We start from the raw sequence: 19,045 nt of genomic DNA on the forward strand, positions 1-19,045 counted from the left end.
TTCATGGCATTTTGATGAGTTTAACCTTTTTCCTTTTTTTTTTTTTTAAATATGAGACACTACTGAAGAGAGCTGAACCTTGGAGCAGCCGTGATCATTCAACAGATTCCATTATCTAGCTATCAAATTCACTATGTGCCCCGCATGTATCACTGCAGCACAAACAAAGCATACCCACAGAGAGATGTCTTCTTCTGTAAGGAGGCAATTTGTAAAGCCTGTCTGAGCTGTACCTTGAATATCTCAGATTCTCTCAGATCTTTGAAGAACCTACTTTTGAAACCTGCATCTTGAAGAAAGTCATAAAAATTTGCCATAGGGCCTGAAATATGTTGGTATTGACTTACAAGCAGCCTTACACATAGCAATTCTACATTTATTCTTATGTTCTTATACTCATGAAGGATTTTGACTCAAAAATTTTTGCACCTGCAGAAGAAGAGAATGCATAATTTAACCACGTGTAATGGGTCCCTTAACATTTGGAAAGTTGGGTTGCCTGGCAGTGGTTTTTTCCTAAGCCTCCCTCATTCCTTTCTTGCTCCTGCAGGAGCCTTTAGGACAGATCTTTGCAAGAGGAGCTCATTTACACAGAGCCCTAAGCTTGACCAGTATTCTGACAACCCAAAGTCATGTGGCTTTCAGCTGTGCCATGGGGCACTTGCTGCCTCACAGGCTTCTGAAATGATGTTTGTGCCTCTATGGAACAGAGAAGGAAAGGAGGAAAAAACTGAAACAATGAGAAGATACTGCAGGAGCCAAAGAATGACAGAAAGCAACAGCAGAGCATGAGATAAAGGAGGCAGGACAAGCCAGGGGATTGTGAAGGTCGGAAAGGTAAGGAGAGAAAAAGGCATAACAGTATCAGTCTTGGAAACTAATGCTGCCTTGAGCCAGCAAAAAGAAGAAAAACAAACAAACAAACAAAAGCAAATTAGGCTCAGCACATCAGAGCAGTGAGAAGGTTCTGCATTTGCTTCCCAAATAATTCCCAATAAATTCCTGCACTTAGGTTGGACATTAATAATGAAAAAGCTTCATCTCCTCAAATTAATAGCCACAATACATCATCAGGCTGTGGCACTATACCCAGTGTGTACGCAGAGAGAAAATCCTCAGCATCACCTGTCGAGGCAGAAGAAGGATTTAGCTGTTATTTATTGCTCAGTGTGACTCATGCCTGTGGGTAGGGGCACGACAGTACAGATGGGAGTTAAAATCAGACTGCCATCAGTGGAATTTATGCCAGGAGAGTTGAATTCAGGCAACTTCTGCTTATGTTTTATCAGGAATTTCGCTATAAAATACGAAAAGAGTAAAAAAAAAAAAGAAAAATACATGCCTGTGCAGACATTTGCAAGGACTCAGACAAATTTGATTAGAGAAGAGATGGCTTAGTGACTTGGGCAACATCAAGAACTCTGTACTTTTCTCTAATGCCACAAATGGCTCGATTAACCTAAGGTAAGCCATTTAGTTACTCTTAGGTTTAGCTCTTTGTCTGCAAAATAATAACTTGTTTTCTCTACCTGTCAGAGATTGTGTAGGAAAAACACATGCATAACTGAAAAGAGAATCTTGTAACCACTGGTGAAGAGCTCAAAAGTTCACCTTTTTGGACTTCAGATTGTCCTTGCCAAGACCGGTATGATGCTGAAATTATGCTCACATGGGCAGAGTCTCCTGTGAATGACCTTCAGTGTGCTGTTTCTGATCAGAATCAAGAATATTTCCAGAACGTTTCATAGCTCTCCTTCTGCTCCTCTTATTTCAGCCCTAGCCAAAGAAGGCATGTAAGGACTCTGAGAGTCATCAGACTCCCTAAAAATGAGAAGGCAACTGAGAGAGATCCTGAAACCTGAGCATTCCCATGCAAAGGAGACACTCTGGATTTCAGAGGTGGGGAGCAGGTATCTTTTGACTTGTCCCTGGTCCAAGTAGGCTCCCTCCTGCAGGTACTGAAGTGAGGGACATCCCTCTACCTCTACCCAAAACCCAGATTCTTTGACCCAGCTCAAAGAGCTGTACAGCAGAAATGCCAGCCGTGGACACCGTGGAAGTGAGTTTAGTGGAGGAATATGGCTTTCAGCAAAATTTGAGCAGCAAGGACCTTCATCATTTCCCTTCCTTCCTGTCCTGTCTGGGACCTGCCTCCTGTACATATTGGCTGGTCTCCACTTGCCCTGAACCTGCTTGCAAACTCTTGTTTGGTAGGCAGCCTTTCCCTCAGCCCTCTCCACCCCTCAGCAGGAGCACAGCTCCTCGTGTCAGCAGGTGAATTGAGGGACTGAGGTGGACAGCAGCATTTGGCCCCATCTGAGGATTTCATCTGTCAGTGTGTTATTGCCCAGCTTCCAGTCCACATTCTGACACGCTGAGATCAAACCTCGCCAGGCTCCTCGGGGAATTTTGGCTGCCTGTCCTTTTGACAGGCATTTTGATAGTCCAGAGCTCCAGGAGAGCTGGCTGTGCCCTGTGTGCTGCAGAGCCAGGCACAACAGGCCTCAAAGAGCTGCTCTTGAAAAGCGTGTCAGGGACTGGCTGCCAGGATTTGGGCTTCAAGTGGCCCCTCTATTGCCAACCCTCCACAGCAGAGTTCCTCCAGCTGGCCTCCCATGAGCGGGATCAGGGACTTTCCTCTAGCCCCTGCTCTCCCAGGCCTCACAGAGGAGCTCCTGGATTCAGCAGCATGTGCAGCCTGCAATGTGTTGTCACACTCACTCCTTCAGCTGCTGCTGTCCCTTCCCACCGAGCTGCAGAGATCCCATCCTGTGTCCCAGCACAGAACTTCCACTCCTCCCCTCTGCCCCGAGTCAGCAGGCAGCGCTCCTCCAAGCCTTGTCAGGGCTGAGTGAAGCCACTCACTGGCAGGTGGGTCTGGTGGCCAAGTGGCCACCAGATTAGCCCACACCCAAGAGCTGAGTTGGGTGGAAGGGAAGGCACAACAAGGCAGCAGCTTCTAAGAGGCCTCCACGCAGTATCTGCCTTCCTTACCCTCTGTTTGGGCTCTGTTTCCAAGCATGTTTTGGGACAGGGAAAATATCTCTTGCAATGGGGAAGAAAAGAAAAAAAAAAATCAGTCTCCTTGTCCTCAAAATGTAAATGAGAAGGACTTGCAGTCTCATAATAGGAGACAAAAGGGACATTAAAGAAACTTGAAAGCCAAGAGATTAAAATCTTGCACAAGGAAATTCCTATTTACACTAACCTGTGGGTCTCCTGGGAATAAAAGGCAAGGTCTTGGCAGCATTAAAAAGCAGGGATTGGATATATTTGAGAGAAAGAAGGTCAGTTTCAACTGAGTTTCTTTTTCTACAACATTTTTTTTTCTACTTGGAGGAATAAGTTCTTCAATTAGGCAAATATCAAGAGAGCTTCACTCTGGTGTAGGCTGATCTGTAAGTATCCACCAAGAGATTTTCTTGGATGCATTTGCTGGTGCCAACTATCAGAGAGGGCATCCCAAGCTAGATATTTCCCTGGACAGTCAGCCCTGGGCAGCAGTAATAGGAAGGCTGTGGAATGTTTTTCCCTTCACCTGCTACACTGGGACTATTGACACAGAAATGACACCAGAAGATAAAGTGATATCTCAGTAAATGGCTTCTGCTCCCCACAGGGAGGAGAGAATTACAGTCTATCACACCTGGAGTAAAGACAAAATAGATTCAAGACTTTTGCTAGAAGCAGGAATCCTTGATGATATATGGGAGAAGGCAGGAAGAAGTGGAGTGAGAGCAGGTGTCCTCCAGATGACAAGCCTGGGGGGATTAGCTGGCAAATTTCAAGGGGATAACAAATACTTCAAGGCAGATCACATTAGTGCCTCTTCAGGGGGAAAAAGGATAGAATATCCCAGGTGAAGAAAGTGGCAAGGAGGTGATGATCACAAGTTATTTATGACAGTGTAACCTCATACTTCCTTGTCAGGGAGCCAGGGAACAGCCAACAGACTGGAGGGGGGGATATCAAGCCTTTCAGCTAACCCAGACTGGATAGGCGAAAAGCTGATTTCTGATGGCACTTTAGTGATGAATGTAAAGTCTGGTGGCTGCAAAATCTTTCTGCTTGCCCATGAATAAGCATACAGAGCACAGTACCACAGTACCAAGCCTGCAGGAACAAATCCTGTCTCTACAAACCAGGCAGGAGGGACAAGAGATGACCAGTCCCCCTCTTGCTTGCATGAGATCCCTGCAGGGAAGTGATCATAGGACACCATGGACCCATGACTAACACATCAGTTTTGGACATTTCCTATAGAAAGTTATTTCTCTGAAACAGAATTTTTGTAGGGCTCTGTGTGGCTGCCATTTCTGTCTCTACTTCACAGTTTGGGAATGGAATTGAGTACTTTCTACCTTCCAAATATGCTGCGAGGTACTTGGGAACAGATAATGTTGCAACTCCACTGGACAAGGGCATCCAAAATGCTGTTGCTGGGTGTAAAACTGGTGTGTTTGTGCTGGATACAAGGTTGGTTTTCAGGCCTGTGGATTTGGTGCTTTGCCTGAGCATGGAATTCCCTCGTCAGCTTTTCCAGTGAGGTGCAGATATGAGGAATCCATACTAATGAATATGGAGCGAGGACAGCCCCTGCACACATGAAAACCTCAAACAGATCTAGAGATGGGCACAGAGCTGAGAGCTGAAGGCATTGATGGGCCTGTTGTGTTTCAAGCTCTGTGCTGGAAGAGGGCCAAGCAGCACCTGCCTCTTCTCCACAGTAAATGGGTTTATTGCTGGAATTGGGATGAGATGGGCTGTAAAACTGGTCAGTGGAAGAGTCTATTATTTTCAAATAAAACAAGTTTCTCAATTCCCTGTAGAGAAGCTGAGGGCTGGATGTAGTGGCAGCAACCATAGTTACCAACAACCCATGACTGGGGCTGGGTCCTGTCCAGACCTCCAAACTTTGAGGTGCTGGTGCCCAAACTTTTCTGCAGGACTGGCCCATGGCCTTTAGTGGAAGCAGTCGTGGGCCACATGCCCCAGCTACCTGGACATGACACATGGATATTCCCTGCTCACTGCTTCCCATAGCCATGTGCTGCTGTGCAGGGCTGCTCACACCTGTAGGATCCAGGTAAAACCTTTTTTCCACACAATTAGAGAGCAATAAAAAGCCACACTATACCTCCAAACTAATCAGAGCCAGGTACAACAGCCTCCAGGTGAGGCATTTTGTCTCTCTCTCTTTTTTTTTAATTTTTAGTAAGACATTATCTCATAAAATTTAGTGTCTAAAAGGTCTGTCTGTCCTCTACAGAGTGTAGGTGACAGCTTTACCTGCTTCCTAAGGGTCCCCTGTCCAGCTGTCCTCATCTAGGCTCTCCTTCCAAGGTTCTGCATGAGGCCTCTGTTCAACACCTGCTGCACAGTGCCTGAATTTGGGGCACCAGCCTTTGATGCAGAGCTGAGAAGATTGCAGAGGTTTTGTGTCTGCAAGCAATGTACCTTGGGAATTTGCCATGAGACAAGAAGGATTTTCTCTAGGAAATACCTCCCACTAATTGTTTTGAAATTACTCTCCTCCCTTGTTTAAAACAAAGAAAATGTCTCTCCCTGAGGGGTCCCAATCTGTTGCTGTCTCTGAATGTTGCAAACTGTGGGGGAACTTCCCTGTGGTCAGAGCTGGGTAACAGCACAGTGGATTGCACAGCAGGGCTTTGTGAACCCAGATTCATCCCTGCTATTTGCCCATATAACCCTAAGGCTATCTCAGTGCTGTTCCTACAAACCAGCAGCCACTTCTGCTCTGCTCATTTAGGGCACCACCTCTCCCAGCCAGACTAAAAGGCAGACTGAGCTTGAAGAACCCCTGCTAGAGGCAGGGAAGTTTTGCCTGATTTTTCTTTCCACTTCTCTTGTTTCTGGCGCTTTTCAGGAGGGAAGCACTGACTGTGGTCTCTGCAGCAAGGGGTTCCCCTGCAGCATGACATCATGCAGAGAGCTCCCTTGGCTCATGGACAGGGCTGATTTCTTCTGCTAGAGTAACCCTGGCTGCCAAGTGAAGGCAAAACTGCTGATCCCTCTGCACAGCACCCTCAGCACCTGCCCCCAGCCACAGAGCAGCTCCTCACTCGTTTCCACACTAACCTGACAGATGACCTGCTGCGCTGCTGCAGATGGCTGAGGCACAGCTGACTTTCTCTGCCCAAATGTGGCCAAGTTCTCCAGCCTTCCTGCCCTTCCTGGCTTCTTTCTAGCTCAGTCATTCTGTGGGATTTGTCTTTTTAACACATTCCATATACTTTTTAGGAACTTACCAGCAACACTGGCTCATGCTGCTGGTCCATTCACCCCTGAGCTCTGGGATGCTGATGAGCAGTGTCTCTATTCAAAGGGTGCTAAAAGTCACCTGCTTTGCTGTAGGAGTGTGACCATGGACCACGTGAAGAGAGAGAGTTGGAGAATCCGAATCAGCCCCCTGAGCTGACTCTGAGAAGGGTAAGATCAGAGGATATTTAATTAGGTTCCTAATTACAGCAGGTATTGTCATAAAATCACCTGTGCTGGGATCCCAGAGCAATGTGAGCTGGAGATTTCAGAGATATGCTTTGCATAGATACACACGATTATTCCTTTGGCTTGATCCCAACTGCAAGAAAAGCCAGCTGCATTATCAGCAACTGAAGATTTAACTCTAATGTGGCATTTATTCTTTCCACAATAAAAGCAACGTAAAGAAACCACACATGGGCACAGATGGGTTCAAATACTATCAAGACCCACTGTATTTCAATTCTAAAGTAAAATCAAAATAATAAAAAAGTGGGATCACTATTGGAAAGCCCATATGTTACTTGGAAAAAAACTACCTTACCTCTCTTTTCTGCATCCCTTCTAAAAATACAGCCCTTCTGAGAGGAACAGGCATTGTTTCTTCTATATTATCCTAAGTACCTAGAAAATGGGGAATCTACTAGAAATCAGGGGAATAACTTTGAAGGTTTAAAACTTTATAACTTAGAAGGTTTAAAACTGTATAACTTTAAAGGTTTAAAAAAATCAGTCTTTTTTCTACGCCTTGCTTGTTTGTTTCATCAGGCTGATAAAGTAGAAAAGAGCATCAAAAAATAGACTGGTTTTCTATTAAAAGGAAAGGTGCTAATAATGCTCTTTCTTTCCATAAAAAATATTTTTCTTGAAAATTTGGCTGGTTTTCCCTGATTCAAAGTTCAGCAGGGGGTTCAGTAATTTTCTGTGTAAATGGACAAAGGGAAATATTTGCTTCTCAAACATTTCTAATTTGTGCAGAACAGATCCCTTTTCTTTTGAGAATAAAATTTTTGGATGAACATTCTTTGACCAGAGGGAAGGAACATGTTCTTCAAAGAGAGATGAGGAGTTTCTCTTTTCCATGGACCCACTGGCTTCACTGGGTAGTATAAAGGGACTCAGCTCTGGGCCCAGCTCTGTTGGGAGATTTGCAGCAGATGCGAAAGCCTGAAATTCAAACTGATGCTGAATTTTAGGCAAAGCTTCCTGGCAGCAATTTTTCTGGGGTTGAAGGACAGCATCTTGAGGGGATAGACAGAAACCTCATCAGCAGGGCTGCTGAAAAGCAAAGGCAAACTGCTGGCAGTAACCTGTAAGTGTGAGCCTGCACTTGACTGTACCACTGAGCCAGAAGTTTTAAGAGACCTTGCTTTAACCCTTTCATGAATTAAAGATGGAAAAGACACCACAGCGTGGCAGGAGGGGGTCAGTGCTGCTGTTGGCTTCCAGCTTGCACAGGGTGTGAGGAGCAGCTTGCTCTCTACATCAGCCCAGTGGCAGGTAGATTAAACATCAGCTGGTACCTGGCTGCTGAAAAGAGCATCCAAATGCCACCCAGCATTAAGGGGATAAGGCCAAGGCTGCCAGGAGATGTTAAATCCAGGGAACTTCATCTGTCTGTGTATTTCTCTTGAGTCATTGTTGCTTTTGCAGTGGAGGAGCCCTTCACTGCAGGCAGAGCAAAGTGCTGCAAGCCTCGGGGAGTGTTGAGGCTGATGAAATATAGATGGGAGCCTGGCAGGCTCCTCGGGCTGGGCAAATACATGCACGGTAATTGACTCCATCTTCACGCAAGAAATGCTCTGCATAAGAATGCAGAACAGGCTTGTTTGGTAAAATGTGATATGCACATTTGACTCAGCAATCACTGAGGAAAAAAGAAAGAAAATCCCTCCTCTGTGATGAGTAACTGAGTAGTAACTAACAAGTAACTCCATTTTCAACCTTTCTCCCTTTTTACTCCACCTATTTTCCATCACCCACTCAGCAGATGCTATCTCTGATGTCCTATAGAAGAAGCACCTGATGAAAGCAGATACTGCACGGGCACAATATCCCAATCCAAACCACTTACAGGCTCCATAACACTCCCAAAGAAAACATCTGCCTACCTGGAACCGGCAGGAAATGGAGTTGCTGATGCTCAGATCATGCCATGGCCACAAGCCAATGGCTGTAAGTGGTTACTGTCATAATGAACAATTGGTAATGGCTCTTTTCTAGCTGCAAGGACAGGAATTCTCACAGGGATTCCCTGAGTTCATGAAACCTGAACAGCTACGCCCTGTGAAATTACTAAAGGCTTTGATTGAGGGTCCTGCCTGTCCTTTTATACCAGCTGGATCCTGGGAGGTCTCTGCCCTCATGTGTTTTAACCACACATGGCTGGTCAGAACAAGCCACTGCTTCTGCAAGCACAGTAAATGAATTATTTCTAGGCACCTCTCAGGAGCCTCTCGTGTTTAACTGGATCTCTCTCACTTGGAGCAAGCAAGATTCCCCTTCCTAGTGAGAAGATGAAACCTGAATGACCATGCCTGTCAAGGGCAAGGCACAAGTCCAGACATGATCAAGCAGGGCCAGATGGATGTGAAATGAAGCCATATAGGAAGATTCTGAACTGAAATCTCATGTAGGTTGAGCTTCATGAAGGAATCTCACAGTGGAAACAGCAGAAGCATCTCCTGCTCAAACAGGAATTTGAAACATTTCGAAACAGATATTGAAAATTATTTTTCCTAACAGCAGGGATGAAGTTCACCCCAAACCCACTCAGCTCCAAGCTGCATCTGTGGACAAATTAGTAATGCCTAGTATCCTATATCTGCCCGCTAATTAACTCAGCAGCCGCTGCCAGAGTTAATCAGGGAAGCAGCTCCATTATCCCCAATGGCCCCACAGGGCAGGGATCCACCAGCTGCCACCTCCCACGTGCTGTACAGGCAGGACAAGGAGCTGCTGGTTTTGCTGCTCTTGAAAGGCCACTGAAGCCCCTGCTGTCAGCTTCCCGGGGTGTTTGTGGGTATCTGTGGGTGTTCCTGGGTGTCTGTGGGTGTCCCTGGGTGTCTGTGGGTGTCCCTGGGTGTTTGTGGGTGTTTGTGGATATCTGTAGGTGTTCCTGGGTGTCTGTGGGTGTTCCTGGGTGTCTGTGGGTGTTCCCGGGTATCTGTGGGTGTCCCTGGGTGTCTGTGGGTGTTTGTGGATATCTGTGGGTGTTTGTGGGTATCTGTGGGTGTCCCTGGGTGTCTGTGGGTGTTCCTGGGTGTCTGTGGGTGTTTGTGGATATCTGTGGGTGTCCCTGGGTGTCTGTGGGTGTTCCTGGGTATCTGTGGGTGTCCCTGGGTGTCTGTGGGTGTTTGTGGATTGTCTGTGGGTGGATGTCCCCAAGCCCTGCACCACCACTCTTGCAGCCAAAGAACTTCTTCCATCCAGGGGAGATCCCTCCACAGAGAGTTTCTCCTACACACTTTGCACTGATAGAAAGGAGGGAGTAAAGGAAGTCACTGGACAACAATTACTACACTCAGTAATTGGAAAAATGCAAAGGTTGTCTCCTATAATTCAGGTGCCACAGACTCTGCTGGAGCCCTGAGCCCCCACCCCACGGCCCTTGGGCTGCTGCCTCCCCAAAGCATCTCAAGGGGAAAATCCTCATTTAGGGCGATGTACAGGAGACCAAGACCCCTGGGGAGGGTCTGTTCTGAGCTGACCTATTTATCTGGGGGGTTTAATTCCAACTTGTGGGGTGGGCAGGCTGGGCATTCCTTCCCATTTGAGGGAAAAGCCGTGTAGCACAGATGTAACAGACTTCATTTGATTCCTTACTTGCCGTGCATTTCTGCTGAGCCACATGGGCTCAGATGCTGTAAGCCTGCCAAAATCATGGTATTATTTCATAGCACATACGAGGGGGAAAAAAGCCTCAGCAATAGTTAATTAAATAATTACAATGAGGTCCTGCATTTCTCAGTACACTGCTGGGAGATGGAAATTCTGGATTTTTTTTAATCAAACGGCTTATCTAAATCTAGTAGGAATTAAAAACCATTTCAGAATTTGATTTTTAAATGCCAAAAGAAATATTTTCTTTTGGAAATCTTCCAGCTGGAATATTTCCCAGTGCAAAAGTTTTTCTTATAATTGTGAAAAAATAATTGAAATTGAAGAGCTACACTAGGTGCTCTGAAAGAATGAAAAAGATGCCAAAATGATAAAATTACTTTCACCATGAACACACATCCCATTTTAATAGCAGCCTTGATTTTTAATTTGATTTAAATTATGTTATGGATCACAACCTTAGGGCTATAGATTAATCCAGATTTGCTCAGATGAGAATCCATCCATCAGCCGTGCTGTGACTATGTTCCTCTAATCAAATGCAATTAACAACTGTCATGAAACGCTGGAAAAACCACTTACAAACTGCTTAATGACTCCCATAAACTGAACTGATTCATGTAATTTTTGAAATCTCGTTTCAGTTCGGTCCAAAGAATAATGAAAAGCAGCACGGCAGATTCTGCTGTGGACATTTCACCTCGTTCTGAGCAAGGAAGATAAATATGATCTCTTTTTTCCTTACTATTGGGGGAAAAAAAGAATTAGCTGCTAAATGCCTTATTTTGTGCAGCAAATGTTGGCCAGTTCACTCAGGCTGTGAGTAAGCAAAGCTTTGTTTGCATGTTTACTCACAGGCATTTCTACAGACTTCTCTCCCATAGGATGCAAGCACCAAATTCTAGAAATATTTAATAAAATTATGACAAAATTTTACTTAATTTATAGATAAAACAACCAATTCTCAGTGATGATTATGCACTAAAATAAATGCAGTCCAAAGCAAGGACTAAATTCCCCTTGCAGGAAGGATGGAAATCCCATCTCTCCTTCTTCTGTCTGAACCTCTACACGACCCAGAGGGGCCAGCAGCTCTTTACCCATCCTGTCCTGTTCCTGCAGGCTGGATGGCCTCCCTGCCTGCTGGGTAGCCTGGTGCTTTCAGGACAGATTATCCCACATCTCTGCAGATTACAGCAGCATTTTAATCAAGTTGATATCTTTTCTCTGTTTATACTTACACTAACAAGATCAGAGACATGTTTCCAAAGTTTGCCTTTGATCACAGGACAGATTTGCATGCTTGTTTTGGACACTCAGGCAATGAATGGAGCTTTCTTTTCCTGCTCAAATGTGTCTTTTCTGACAGCATAAAATGACTAAACATCTCAGGCCAAGCTGTGCTGCTGTAACACTCCCTACAATCACAGCCCACAGATCAACCCTCTCAATTTTTCACACTTTTGGCCCCTACCTCTAATCCCAGCTCTCCTCCTGCCTCTGCCTTTATCCTATAACTCAGTACAAATCCCTTCCCCCTCCCCTCTCTCTGCCTGCACCTCCATCCATCACTGTATCTCCCAGGCTTTTGGGGGTGTGTGGGAGCTGAGCCTGGAGCTGTTGTGTGACCACACAGACCTCAGGTGTTGGCTCCCATCACAACCAGCCTTTGAGCACCTGCACCAGCCTCTGAATGCCACAAGGCCTCTGACAACTCAGCCTGACCCCCATCTGCAATCCCCACCTCCCTGAGCACTCCCACACCTTGGCTCCGAAAATGAGGAACCCAAACCCACGTCCTGCTGGTGCCTTTTCCTTAAAACCCACAAAGCTATTTTGGGTGTGTTTGTATGGTATGGCCAGATGTATTCAAACAGAGACTAATTTTGCCAGCACAAACTTGTCCTCACATAACTTCATTTTCATCCAGACAGAAGCTTTTCAAGCAACAGCAGTGAAACCCTTTCAATATTTAATCAGCTGCATGGCCTGGAACAGCAGGAACCAGCAGCAGCTGCCTGGCACAGAGAGAGTGAGGGGGGATGAGGGTTCTCATCCTCACCAAGCCTCTCTCCACCTTCAGAACTTGCCTCCTCTATAAATTTGCTCTGGAGAAAGCCAAATGGGATTCCTGTTTCAGCCTTCTGCTTTAGCTGTGACATCTTTCAAACAGCATGGCTTTGAAGCACCTTATTTCTCATTCCTCCCTTCCAAATTCCCTGACGCTTCCCAGGTGTAAATCTTACTTCCTTTCCTACTGATGGCTGGGAAATCGCTGTGCTCAGCTCCCTGTAACTGTGAGTCAGCAGGACGTGAGCTCTCTCCCATTTCTTTCTGGTTTCAAAGCAGGCAGGGTGTAAGCTTTGGCTACAGAAAAGGCTTTGCAGAATCTGCAAGGTGTGTGGAGGGGCAAAATTAGGCTTTTCCTAATCTTTTCTCATTCCCTTAGTGCCTGTCCTGTGTGTGTCAGAAGGATTACAGGAGCTGAAAGGACATCATCTGAAAGGACATCATCTGAAAGGACATCATCTGGCTGTGCAGCATTCAGCACGGACTCTGTTGGTAGCCACCATGCTAAGGAGGGTAGCTTGAAAATAAAGCCTTAATGAGAGACCCCAAACTGACCTACCTTAGTCATGCCTGACTTTCCAAAATCATGTCAAAACACCAAATGCTCTCTGGTCAGAAATGGTCTATGAATGTTTCCTACCAGAGCCCCTGATGTCTGCAACATCCCCAGACCCAGCAAGGCTCTGGTTTGTCCCTGCCCTGCTGCTGGGCACCCTGGGCTGGAGGTGTCCGTGCTGCCCAGCACCCCCAGGCACTAATCCAGGCTGCAGCACAGGCAGCAGCTCTGATGGTTTGCAGTCTTAGCTTCTAAGAGCAAAGGATCCTCTCTTGCTAGAACTATGAAATAGATACTAATAACCAACCCTAAACACCCTTATCTATAAGAAGAAATAAAAAAAAAAGAGCACCAAAAGCATATCCAATTAGTGATAAATAGTAAGTACAAGATTAATTAAAATTACTCTGTTCTTAATTCACACGCTCTGGCTCTGAGAATGCAAAAGGAATTCCCAGCCTTCCCAAGGGTGTCCCAACGTCAGAGAACCACCACAGTGCCCAGAGGGCCAGTGACTGGCAGTGGTGACAGCAGGATTTGTCACACATGTGCTGGCCTCACTGGAGATGGGCTTCCTCCCCCTTTCATGCTGGCCATAGCCTGCACCAAGCCCAGCAATTCTGGGTTTGAATTGCAAGTGAAAAGATTCCTCATCTCCTCCTCAATGCCAGGAAGTCTGACCTTTTCTACAGCAGCTACACAGGAGAAGAAATCACTGGGATTTCTCAATCTGGGTCTTGGTATAAATCATTTAACACCTTATTTACACATGCTTATAATTAATGCACACTAGATTGCTGCAATGAAACAGTCCTGATAAAACATCTGAAATGCACTGGGCTACAAGTACATTGGTTTAGGGGTCTAGAAGGATAAACGAACTCAGAAATGGCTGATCCCACTGGTTCCCACTCTCAGTGGAAGCAGATGAGGAGAATTTGGGTCAGATTTCCTCCTTTGTGGAGCATAGAAAGCATTTGAGAACCAGTTGCCATTAAAAAAAACAAAACAAGTGTGTAAAAAGCCAGCTTGTGGCCACAAATCACCTCCTCCTACGTTCCATCTATCAGGTCAGAGAGAGTTTTGGACTTTGTGTACAAAGCAGAATTATCACTTTATGTTTTATTACATTATGAGGTGCCATATCTCTCATAGTAGCCCATCTAGCTCTTATTCTGGTATAAATCCAGAGAAATTTTACTTATTTTACTCTACCCTGAGAAGAACATCAGGATCCACCCACCCAGGATAGTTTGTAAATCTAAAATAACTTTTTATCCATCAGTGGGAGTGTCCTGTGCAACACACCCTCCGCACCAAATACAGCTGGAGAAGTATTGTGCATACTTCCATTCTTGTCCCCCAAACTCTCAATCATCCCCTTGGAGGCATCAAATCTAATCTGCCTCTAACCTGATTCTCCAGATGTGCTATTCCCCTGAGGAGTGACTCACAGGAGCTGCAGAACAAAGTGCAGCTGGCCTTGATGGAGGGCCATCACTGCAACATAAATGAGGTTCCTCAAAGAAGTGACCATCACCTCCTCTACAGGGCCTCCTCCAAGTGTCAAGGCATAGAGGAGACAACAGGAGAGTCCTGCACACCTGAGAAGGGCTTGGATATAAGTTTAGGAGGTCAGGAACCTGTAAGCTGCAATAATTACAGCAGTTAATCTGCAGCAGCCTGACCACCTGCCACAAAGGGCAAGAGAAGTGTCCCTTGCAGGAGGAAGCAGGTTGTTCCCTGTGCCAGGAGGGATATGGTGGGAGCAATCCCCGAGACACCACTTGTGTCCTGACACAGTCCTTAGTTTACCACTGCAGCACCTCAAGAGCAGGAAGAGTGTGAAGCATATTGTGTGTACAAGCAGATTGGCTCCCATAGCACTTTCCACAGGGTCCAAAAAATCCTGCAGGGGTCTATTCACCCTCTCACACTTTACAGAACACTCCACAGATATTATCTGCAGGCCAGGACTGGGAAAATCTCCACGTTGCAGTGCTGCTCAGAGGACACCATGCCTCTCACTCCCAGCCTGGGAGGTGGGAGGCCAAGGAGGCAGCTGCTGTGCTGGGAACCAGGGCTTGAACAAATCCATCCATCACCCAGTCAGGAGCTGCTGAATTCCAGCTTCCTGCAAACTCATCTTCCCCAAGAGCTACTGTGAAGCACAGCAAAACACTGAGTTTGGCTGGAAACACTGAATCAGTGAGAACTGAGCCCTCACAGTCCTGCAGCATCTCCTGGAGGAGCCTGCCCAGCATCAGAGCTGACACAATCCTCATGCCAAGAGGCATCTTGGAGCTGTACCTGGCTTCTCTTAGTCAGTTCTGATGTTGCCTGGGTCTTGGATTTGAGAAGATAAGTCAGCAGCCCTACTGACTAAATGCCTCCTCCACATCACAAGTTTGTAGATCTCAATCACATCCTTCTCTATCTGTAGTCATATCTCCAGGTTTGACACACTAAGGTGAGCAGAAAACATCTCTGGAAACCTGTAGCCTCTCCAACTTTAATGAGGGAGATTAGAATACTTACAGTGTTCTCACATTTCAACCACCTGCAAGCAAGAAAAGCTGTAATTTCTTCTCCCTCCCTGGCACTAGGGCAGTCAAGAACATGCCCAGGTGAGCTATGTCACCTTAGATACTGGAGACTCTCTGACATCTATTTGTAAACATTCCCTGGGACAGTACTAGAGAAAAAAGAATTGTCCTCAAAGTGGGCTGAGCTTCCCAGCTCCCTTTCTCTGAGTAAAATCTCATTCATAAGAGGTTCTTCCCCAGTTTTAACAGAGCTCCTCTTTCAAATTCAGCACAGCCAGGGGAATCTGCCAGGCCACCTCAATCAATCCCATCTTCCTTCTCCCCCCAACACCAGTGAGTTTCCTCTGCCATAACCACGATCACTAAGTCGTGACTGCACGGGAAGAACAAACAGGCTGAGCAGATGGGGTGTGCGGGAGGAAGCCCTCATTTAAAACGCAAATAGCTGGTGGTAATTTAGCAGATGTGGTAAGAAAAATCTGGAAAGACAAGCATGAGGTGACAGGATTCCAATTTCAATCAAATAATGTGGAAGTCTCCCTAGCAAGGAGAAGTTTAATCTTCCATCTTCTTGATTGCTTTGTCTTGAAGAGAGGATGGCTGATGCCAAGTGCCATCACAGGAATGATCTGGAGTATTCTTCATTCAAGATCCCATATGACTCCCCTGCCCTCACCAAATGGATTTTTTTTCACAAGGGAAATCCATCCTTTATAACCCAAATGTCCATAAGAAAAGGCTAAAATTGAATTGAAGTCACAATATTCATTAATTCTGTAGCATATTCAATTTTGTTTCTATCCAGAGACAAAGACTTTGGGATCAGTACTTCACTTCCCCATTATCAAATCAGGAAGGCTCAGGAAATTTGGGACATTATAAACATCTCTATATCCAGCATATTGTAATATTCATTTGGCTCTAGAATTTCATCTTGGCAGAAGCACCAAAGTTATCACAGATGGGTATGAGGTTTTTCTCTTTATAAATATTACAGAGCCATTAATTAAACAGGGGAAATTAGCAGTGCCAGGCAGAACTGCAGAGGGACAGGAATGCACAGTCACCATTGGCCAGCATCTCAGACTGAATGTGGGACACAACATCAAACTGACAGCAGAGATACTCTGCTATCAACATTACTGCAGGTTTTAGAAGATAATTCAACAACAAAAATAATTTACAGACTGGTAAATAATTTTCTGGTGCTCAGAAGCATTATTCCAGGAAATGTGGAATGAAGGATTTTCAACCTTTTGACACAAACCATGGTGTTTTGGTTAAAGGACATAAAAGCTATCCTCTCTAAGAAGATTTCTTCACATTATCAACCCCCAAAGACAACAAACTGGAAAATTCCTGCACTTGCACTCTCCTTCTTGCCCTGTGCTGGGATTTAGTCACACAAAGTCCCTTCCAGTCCCCCATGTTCTCTTCACCCCTGTTTATCACAGAGATTTGGTCAAAAATTGTCCCTGAAACACACTTGGAACAAAACTCCAAGTCAAAACCTGCTGCTGAAGAGAGAAGGATATTTTTCTTCAGATTTAATATAACTGATGCTTGAAATGCCTAGGTTTCTCTAAAATAATCACAAACCCCAAAGTGCCCTACTCTCAGTGTCACAGTATCTAACATCAAAGAGTAGGAAATGTGTGAGTTTTTAGCAAGTGGAGGTTTCTGCATGAATATATCCTGAGAGGAATATTTTTATAAGCAAGTTATCTCTGAAATGTTCTCCAGAAGTAGTTTTCATTCTGCCAGTCATAAATAAATCTAGAAAAAAATATTTTGGTACCCCCAAACCAAATTCTGCACCAATTTTTGGGTGAAACACAGGTCTGTCAAGAAGGTCATATCTTTAAACCGGTCAGAAAAATTGCCAAAGCTCCCCCAGTACATTTCTCCTTTGTTTTTATGTACAGACCTTTGCAGATTCAATACAGCCAGATTGCAAAGGCTGCTTTTAGGTTTATTATTCCCTGATCCTCTTTAAACAAGGGCCCTAAATTCACCCCTGGTATAAGAGCTCTGCTGTCACTCAACTAAGATGCAGGACGCCTATTTTGAGACTCCTGTGAGACACTGACTTGCAAACCTCTCATTTGGAGTAATCCCATGTCCAGGACATCAGACAGCTCATGGTCCCAACAGAGTGTCCAGTGAGACCCTCTTCCTTCCAAACATCTTTATCTGCACCTCTCTCTATATCAGCTACTGGCAGAACCTAGGGGACTGGTTTCAGTGAAAAATGCAGTTAGACTTCAGGATGGAGATAGTTTATCAGCTAGGAAAGTTGTGAGGCTTTATGCATCAACTCAGGGGCAGAAATTTATGAATGACTTCCCAAAACTCCTGCAGTAACAAGACCAGGGCAGAGAAAGCAGCATTTACGTAGGAGCTCACATAGGACTACATGGAAAATATCAGACCAAGCTGGAAATCACAAAGGAAAAAAGACACAGGGTGGGCAATGGATCTGCCTGTGAGAGCTGGTCCGACTGCCCAGGCACACACATTGATCAGCTTGGGTCCCAGCCTCTCACTTAACAGTAATTAAATTGCTTAGATGAGCACTGACCCCTGGAAAAGCTTCACTACAAACCAAATGAGCTTCACTTTTTTTTTTCCTGTCTCGTTTTCAGCTCCCTCCTTTTGCTTTTCTACCCCGTTAAGCCCTATTACTTTTACATCTGGACTGGTTGCCCAGAAAGGGACCATCAAAGAGAAAAGCATCATTGCTTACCAGAACTAGGAAATATCACAGCCGTTCACCAGCCATTCCCCCTGTTTCCAGCCCGTGGAGCTGCTCCTGGAAGGGCTGCCCCTGTCTGCTAGGATGTCACAAGGCGGAGATTAGGAGTGGGTGCTCCGCAAGCCGAGCCGATCATCCCGCAGGATGCGAGGCAAAGTGCAGCAGGGAGCACACGGCAAGCACACACCCCCGGAGCGATGGGAGGGAGCGGGGCTGTGAGGCTGGAGCTGAGGCAAAGTGCAGCAGGGAGCACACGGCAAGCACACACCCCCGGAGCGATGGGAGGGAGCGGGGCTGTGAGGCTGGAGCTGAGGCAAAGTGCAGCAGGGAGCACACGGCAAGCACACACCCCCGGAGCGATGGGAGGGAGCGGGGCTGCAGGCAGCAGGGACGGCAGATGGGAGGGGGGAGGCTTGGGGAAAGCAGGCAGCGGGCGATGCTAACGTGACAGATGTGTTGACTTTAAGTTAAACAGGAAATTGAGGATGTTCGACGCAGGGAGGAAAGACATTAGCTCACATTAAAGGCAAAGACTTTCCACGGTCTTTCCCTTCTTTGCTTTCCCTCTTCCACCCAGGCTTTCTCCAGCGATTTCTAGCTCTGCCTTCACAAGCCACGATTGATGCTGACTCTGCTTGTGTGGCTGGGCAGGGCAGGAGCTACAGGGCCAGCCACAGAATTCCCCATCCTAGCAGGGAGTTGGGAGACTGTTCTTTTATTCCTTCTACAGCTCAGACTCCCCTGACATTATTTAAACAGCATCCTCTAGATGATAGGAGTAAAAGAGGGAATGGTGAATAGCAAAACAAGGCTTTCAATTTGTCCCAGTTCTGGGCAGGGGAAAACACAGGGTCAAAATCCTGATTTAGCTTAGGTAGGATAAGCAGCAGAGAGTAGAACTGATTTAAATGCAGGAGAAATAGTGTCTTGGTGCACTCAACTTCCTCATGAATAAACCTTATTTTTCCACGGTCCAGATAAGGGTGGCCAGCCTGG

The 19,045-nt window shown here is 45.8% G+C and overlaps 1 protein-coding gene across 1 annotated transcript in view; it reads right to left on the reverse strand.

The window, feature by feature from the left end:
• The window catches only part of SV2B (synaptic vesicle glycoprotein 2B), a 55,969-nt gene extending 37,792 nt beyond the window's left edge, over window positions 1-18,177 (reverse strand). Inside the window, exon 1 of the mRNA XM_058846878.1 lies at window positions 18,041-18,177. The gene's annotated coding sequence lies outside the window, so the exon portion shown is untranslated. The remainder of the gene's footprint in view (window positions 1-18,040) is intronic.
• Between the last annotated feature and the right edge of the window lie 868 nt (window positions 18,178-19,045).

Source organism: Poecile atricapillus, chromosome 11, assembly GCF_030490865.1.
Source record: "Poecile atricapillus isolate bPoeAtr1 chromosome 11, bPoeAtr1.hap1, whole genome shotgun sequence".
Taxonomy (NCBI): Eukaryota; Metazoa; Chordata; class Aves; order Passeriformes; family Paridae; genus Poecile; species Poecile atricapillus.